Here is a 6,679-nt window from a genome sequence, read left to right as displayed (position 1 = left end):
CCCCCCAAACTCTCCAGGGTATTCAGCTCCTGGAGGCGAGAGATAAAGATTCCTTTCTCCCAAGTCCCTTAAACGTGAATTTCGGGAGCAGAACGCACGCAAGAAAAAAAAAAAACTGCTCAAGACTATCTTTTAGAGGAAACCTCGAGTCAGCCAAGGCCTGAAGAATACCCAAGAAAGAGTTGAATTTACAGGAGAACAGTCCTAAAAAAAAAGAAGACGAAGAAAGAATGCAGCAAACACACCAGAGAAAGTTAAGGCTGCTCCAGACCAGAGTACTTAAAGGCTCTGAACTTGGGCGGGGCAGCCTCGTTCCCCAAAACGAGGCAGAACTCTCCACCAATAAGAAGTGTCCTTCTCAGATCAGCGTCCAGCCTCCTTTCCAGAACAGACTCATTCCACGAACTCCAACCTATACCAAGTAAGAAGATCGTTTGGGTGAAAAGGGTTAGTCGTCCTGCAAGTTGTAATTGTAAAATTTATTTATTTTTAACCCCGTTGTAAGACTTTACATTTGTTCACATGTATTCAGCTGCACTTAACAATCCCTCAACAAGCATTTATTATTTACCATATGACAAGCGTTGTGCTGAGTTTTGAGGATTAGTTCAGAGACACATTTTGTACAGTAGGTGCTCCTAACCAGGGTCCATAAACTTTTTTCAATATTTGATAATTTTTTTAAGTTTTAAAACTTATTTACATATTTTAAAAATCATTCCATTAAGTAAAATCATTTGAACAAGAAGGGGGAAAAAAAGCAAGCACCGGTCAATTGCATTTTACCTCTCTCCAAGACCTTGGTACAACTACATTTTACTCTTGTTAATTAAGTTTGCTGTAATTTCACACACCCCTTCCCCCCTAGTCCCTCACCCCCTCCCTGGATCTCAGCTCAGAGTCTTTTCTCTGGCAATTCTCCTACCCTGAAATGGTCTCCCTCTTCATCTCCACCTCCTGGTTTCCTTGAAATCTCAATTTAAATCTCGCCTTCTACAGGAATTCTTTCCCAAACCTCTTAATTCTAGTGCTTCCCCTCTGTTATTTCCTATTTTTCTGTATATTATTTGAATAAAACTATTTGCTTATTGTCTTCCCGGTTACATTGTGAGTTTCTTGAGAACAGGGACAGTCTTTTGTCTCTTTTTGTAACCCCAGCAAGTATAAAACTGCAAGGCACATGCAAGGTGCTTTAAACAATATTTAATGACTGACCAACATGCAACATTTTCTTTATGCCACCAAGACCAGAACTAATCAGACAGCACTGCAAGGCCTTTGTTCAGTCTCAGGAGTTCACTTAAACTTTATCCAAACTGCATCTTACAAAGTTAAACAACTAAAAGTGTTAACTTGGAAATAACACAGAACTACCAAAGTAGTTGGAAAAACCAAGTCTTTAATCAGGAAAGGGATAAGCCCAATATTTGGCCCTTTACTCAGAGCCCAGTTCCAAAACATTTTTATTTTTTATTATTTTTATTTGCATTAACTCATTAAAAAAAAAGTAAACTAGCTTGGGATTCCCTTCAGGGTAGATTCCCATGGGAACAGGGTCTCTAACCTATAAGCTAGTCCTGAAACTTGGGATTCATCAGATCTCACAAATAACAAGTTTGGGATCCCTAGATTTCATGTTGACACTACTAACAGACTCTTAGCTTAAATTTTAATTATTATAAATTATATAAATATTATAAACATGTATATTTAAATAAATATATTATATATACAAATAAAATATAATATACAAATGTTATAATTTTTATAAACAGCAACCACAGCTTTTTTCACTTATAATTTGGCACAACACCCTTTTAAATTATTATTTTTTAAAATTTTATTTAGTCAATTTAGAACATTATTCCTTGGTAACAAGAATCATATTCTTTCCCTCCCTCCCCTCCCCCCCACCCTTTCCCTTAGCTGATGCTCAATTCCACTGGGTATTACATGTGTCCTTGATCAGAACCAATTTCCATGTTGTTGATGTTTGCACTAGGATGTTTATTTAGAGTCTACATCCCCAGTCATATCCTCCTCCACCCATGTAATCAAGTAGTTGTTTTTCTTCTGTGTTTTTACTCCCACAGTTTTTCCTCTTGATGTGGATAGTGTTCTTCCTCATTCAGGATCACTGCATTGCCACTAATAGAGAAGTCCATTACAATCGATTGTACCACAGTGTATCTGTCTCTGTGTATAATGTTCTACTGGTTCTGCTCCTTTCACTCATCATCAATTCCTGGAGATTGTTCCAGTTCACATGGAATTCCTCCAGTTCCTTTGAGCACAAAAGTATTCCATCACCAACATATACCACAATTTGTTCAACCATTCCCCAATTGAAGGGCATCCCCTCATTTTCCAATTTTTTGCCACCACAAAGAACGCAGCTATGAATATTCTTGTACAAGTCTTTTTCCTTATTATCTCTTTGGGGTACAAGCCCAGCAGTGCTATGGCTGGATCAAAGGGCAGACAGTCTTTTAATGCCCTTTGGGCATAGTTCCAAATTCCCCTCCAGAATGGTTGGATCAATTCATAACTCCACCAGCAGTGCATTAATGTCCCTACTTTGCCACATCCCCTCCAACATTCATTACTTTCCTTTGCTGTCATGTTAGCCAATCTGCTAGGTGTCAGGTGATACTTTAGAGTTGTTTTGATTAGCATCTCTCTGATTGTAAGAGATTTAGAACACTTTTTCATGTGCTTATTAATAGTTTTGATTTCTTTATCTGGAAATTGCCTTTTCATGTCCCTTGCCCGTTTATCAATTGGAGAATGGCTTGATTTTTTGTACAACTGGTTTAGATCTTTATAAATTTGAGTAATTAAACCTTTGTCAGGTTTTTGTAATGAAGATTGCTTCCCAATTTGTTGCTTCCCTTCTAATTTTGGTTACATTGGTTTTGTTTGTACAAAACCTTTTTAATTTGTTGTAATCAAAATTATTTATTTTACATTTTGTGATTTTTTTTCTCTTTCTTGGTTTTAAAATCTTTCCTTTCCCAAAGATCTAACATGTATACTATTCTGTACTCACCTAATTTACTTATAGTTTCCTCCTTGAATATAAATATTCAAGTCATTCACCCATTCTGAGTTTAGCTTGGTGTAGGGTATGAGATGTTGATCCAAATCTAATCTCTCCCATACCGTCTTCTAATTTTCCCAGCAGTTTTTATCAAATAGTGGATTTTGGTCCCAGAAGCTGGGATCTTTGGGCTTATCATAGACAGTCTTGTTGAGGTCACTTACCTCAGTCTCAGACACTTACCAAGTCTATTCCACTGATCCTCCTTTCTATCTCTTAGCCAGTACCAAATTGTTTTGATGACCACTGCTTTATTTTTTTTCATTATTTCCCTGGATATCCTTGACCTTTTGTTCTTCCAAATGAATTTTGTAATGATTTTTTTCTAAATCAGTAAAAAAGTTTTTTGATAGTTCGATGGGTATGGCACTAAATAAGTAAATTAATTTGGGTAGAATTATCATTTTTATTATGTTAGCTTGTCCTACCCATGAGCAATCAATGTTTTTCCAATTGTTTAGATCTAGTTTTAATTGTGTGGAGAGTGTTTTGTAGTTGTGTTCATATAGTTCCTGTTTTTGTCTGGGCAGACAAATTCCTAAGTATTTTACATTGTCTAGGGTGATTTTAAATGGAATTTCTCTTTCTAATTCCTGCTGCTGAGATGTGTTGGAGATAAATAGAAATGCTGATGACTTATGTGGGTTTATTTTGTACCCTGCAAGTTTGCTAAAGTTGTTGATTATTTCGACTAGCTTTTTAGTTGATTCTCTAGGATTCTTTAAGTAGACCATCATATCATCTGCAAAGAGTCATAGCTTGATCTCCTCATTGCCTATTTTAATACCTTCACTTGCTTTTTCTTCTCTAATTGCTACTGCTAGTGTTTCTAGTACAATGTTAAATAATGAAGATGAAAATGGGCATCCTTGTTTCACTCCTGATCTTAAAGGGAAGGCTTCTAGTTTATCCCCATTGCGGATGATGTTTGGTGATGGTTTTAGATATATACTGTTCATTATTTTCAGGAAAGGCCCTTCTATTCCTATGCTTTCTAGTGTTTTCAATAGGAATGAGTGTTGTATTTTGTCAAAGGCTTTTTCTGCATCTTTTGACATAATCGTGATTTTTGTCGCTTTGTTTGTTAATATGGTCAATTATGTGGATGGTTTTCCTAATATTGAACCATCCTTATATTCCTGGTATAAATCCTACCTGGTCATAATGAATAACCCTCATGATCACTTGCTGGAGTCTTTTTGCTAGTATTCTATTTAAGATTTTTGCATCTATGTTCATTAGGGAGACTGGTCTATGGTTTTCTTTCTCTGTTTTTGACCTGCCTGGATTTGGAATCAGTACCATATTTGTGTAATAAAAGGAATTTTGTAGAATTCCTTCTTTGTTTGTTCTGTCAAATAGTTTGTATAATATTGGGATTAGTTGTTCTTTGAATGATAGAATTCATTTGTGGTCCCGGGGACTTTTTCTTAGGGAGTTCTTTGATGGCTTGTTCAATTTCCTTTTCTGATATGGGGTTATTTAGATATTCTATTTCTTCCTCTGTTAGTCTAGGCAATTAATATTTTTGTAAATATTCATCCATATCACTTAGATTGCCATATTATTCAGTTCACAACTCCTCCAAAAGTGCATTCCTATCTCAATTTTCCCCCCTCCCATCCAAATTTTGTCATTTTCCCTTTCTGTCATAATAGCCAATGATAGATGTAGGGTGGTACCTCAGGGTTTTAATTTGTATTTCTCTAACTCATAGTGATGTGGAGCATTTTTTGCAAAACAAAAGAGAGCTTTAATTCATCTGAGAATTGCATGTTCATATCATTTAATCATTTATCAATTGGGGAATGACTTGTTTTCTAATACATTCAACTCATTTCTCTAAGTATTTGAGAAATGAAACCTTTATGAGAGGGACTTATACAAAAATTTGCACCATTATGATTCTGTGTATTATTCCCCATCCTAGTTCTCCCTGTTTAGTTTCTGACCACCACCTCTCCCAATTTGCCTTTTTTTTCTATCAACCCCACCTCCCATCTCTTATCCCCTTCCCCTCCTACTTTTCTGTAGGGTAAGATAGATTTCTATAACTTATTGGTTGAGTAGGTTCTTTCTTCATTGAACCAATTCTAATGAGAATAAGGATCACATGTTTCCCTCCCCATCTCCCCTATCTTCTTCCCCTCCAGCATAAAAGCGTCTTCATGCCACTTTTATGTGAGATAATTTACCCCATCTTATTTTCCCCTTCCTCTTCCTCCTAATGCATTCCTCTTTCTCATGCCTTAGTTTTATTGTTATATCATCCCATAATATTCAACTCACACCCTTGTCCTCTATCTATGTATACTCCCTCTACCCTAATAATGATAAAGTTCTTTGGAGTTATAAGAATCATCTCTCCATTTAGGGATGTATACAGTTTAACCTTATTGAATGTCTTTTCATTTCTTTTACCTGTTTACCTTTTTATACTTCTCTTGAGTTTTGTTTTTGAGAGTCAAATTTTCTATTCAGCTCTGGTTTTTCATCAGAAATGCTTGAAAGTTTTCTATTTCATTGAATATTCATTTTTTCCTCTGAAGGATTATACTTAGTTTTACTGAGTAAGTGATTCTTTGCTGAAGTCCTAGCTCTTTTACCATCTGGAATATCATAGCCTGGACTCTCTACTCCTTTAATGTAGAAGCTGCTAAATCTTGTGTTATCCTAACTGTGGCTCCATGGTATTTGAATTGTTTCTTTTTGGCTACTTCGATATTTTCTCCCTGACCTGGAAGTTCTGGAATTTGGCTTTAATATTCCTGGGAGTTATCCTTTTGGGACCTCTTTCAGGAGGTCGATTCTTTCCGTTTCTATTTTATCCTCTGGCTCTAGAATATCAGGGCAGTTTTCCTTGATAACTTCTTGAAATATAATGTTTAAGCTCTTTTTTTGATTATGGTTTTCAGGTGTGAATTTTAAAACTACTCCACCTTACTCAGACCATACTTTAGAAGATCTGATTTAGCTATTTCCTGATTAGTAACAATGGAGATACGTGGTTTAACAGAATCAGGTCTTGGGAACTCTACATTGCTCCACCCTACTTAGTTTAACAAGGTCAAGAATATCAGCACCATACGCAAGGATTAAGTATCTGAGGAAATGGCCTTCAATAGATATGTGCAGAAACAGCGGACAGACCCCTGGGCTGTCCTAAGTCAAGCTAAGCTATCATTGGTACAGATGAGATGCAGGAAAGTGATGTAAAACTGTCTCTATAAGGCACGTCACTTCCTCTCTTCTTCCTCTTTTCCCAGAGAGGCGTCTCTGGCTAGCAGCATGCTAAGTGTTCTAACATCTTGGTGTGATGGAAGCTATTTATCTGGGTTTTGGCGGTGAGTTTTCCCTTGAGCTAATTCAGGTTCAGGCATCTTGACTGAGCCCTCTTGGAGTTCAGGCTGATTCCTTCCTCTTTCACACTCCAAAAACTTACTTTCTAGATCCCCTAATCTTCCCACCCGGTACAAGCCAGGCAGGAGACAATCCTACACCCTTTCCTTCTCCCTTCTTCTTAATTTCTTTCCACTATGTTAATTAAATCACCATAAAATTTCAGACTAACTTGGGTAT

The sequence above is a fragment of the Monodelphis domestica genome, chromosome 4 (genome assembly GCF_027887165.1).
Source record: "Monodelphis domestica isolate mMonDom1 chromosome 4, mMonDom1.pri, whole genome shotgun sequence".
In the NCBI taxonomy this organism is placed as follows: domain Eukaryota; kingdom Metazoa; phylum Chordata; class Mammalia; order Didelphimorphia; family Didelphidae; genus Monodelphis; species Monodelphis domestica.
The sequence above is the reverse complement of the archived record's forward strand: the minus strand, read 5'-3'. Positions refer to the sequence as shown.